The sequence below is a fragment of the Halyomorpha halys genome, unplaced genomic scaffold (assembly GCF_000696795.3).
Source record: "Halyomorpha halys isolate HHAL.00 unplaced genomic scaffold, Hhal_1.1 Scaffold630.1, whole genome shotgun sequence".
Classification (NCBI taxonomy): Eukaryota; Metazoa; Arthropoda; class Insecta; order Hemiptera; family Pentatomidae; genus Halyomorpha; species Halyomorpha halys.
Genome location: NW_027114909.1, coordinates 242,784 through 243,827, shown reverse-complemented (window position 1 = coordinate 243,827; position 1,044 = coordinate 242,784).

Here is a 1,044-nt window from a genome sequence, read left to right as displayed (position 1 = left end):
CCATCTACATTTCGATCTCGCCTGACCTGATTAACCGAAACCTGAATTATATTTATGGAGTGCAGTTCCCTTAATTCAACGTTGTGTAGCATTCGAAATTATTCCATTAATTCATCCTTTTTCAGTTCGAATATTTTATGTAATACTTTATTTTCGAAAACCATAAGGCCCTGTTTATCCCTGAGGCCACGTCCCTAATCCATAAGGAATAGATGGGAGGACATTTGTTTGGTAAATTCTAATATTTAAGTTCCCCATCCTAGATTCCAACCACATAAGATCACCAGTTTGGATTCCGAACATCCCACTCCACTATCCAGCAAAGCCATCGTGTGGTTGATGTAGTCTCGTCTGCTTTGGAGCGCGGAATGTATTGCTCGGGAGTCTTTCTTGATGTAGAACAGGCTTTTGATCGAGTCTGGCACCCAGGACTGCTTTACAAGATCCGTAAATTCCTACCCCCTACATTATCCCATTATCCGTTCTTATCTCTCAGACAGGTTATTTAAATTAAATCACAATAACGCTTATTCATCCCTGTTTCCTCAGTCTGCTGGTGTACCTCAGGGTAGTATCCTTGGTCCTATCATTTATACAGTTTTTACAGCTGACATCTCAACCCATCTTGACACTATTATCACCACGTATGCCGATGACACATGCCTATTGTCAGTTAATAATAATCCTTCCATTGTATCCCAATCCCTACAATCCCACATCACCACCCTTGAAGAATTGTGCCAAAACTGGAGGATTAAAATAAATTCCAATAAATCCCACAAAATCACATTTACCCTTAGTCGTAAACCTTCGTCTTGTCCCACAGTATCTTTTAATAATACCCCACTTATTCCTGTTGAACAGATCTGTTACTTAGGACTAAATCTGGACAAACGAATGACATGGAATCCTCATAAAAGACTGAAAAGACAGGAACCTCTCGTTGATTCCGACTATTACAAGATTTACTAGACAAACGGTCCAAACTTCCAATCCATTACAAAAGACTGATCTACATGACTATTATAAGGCCTATCTGGACAT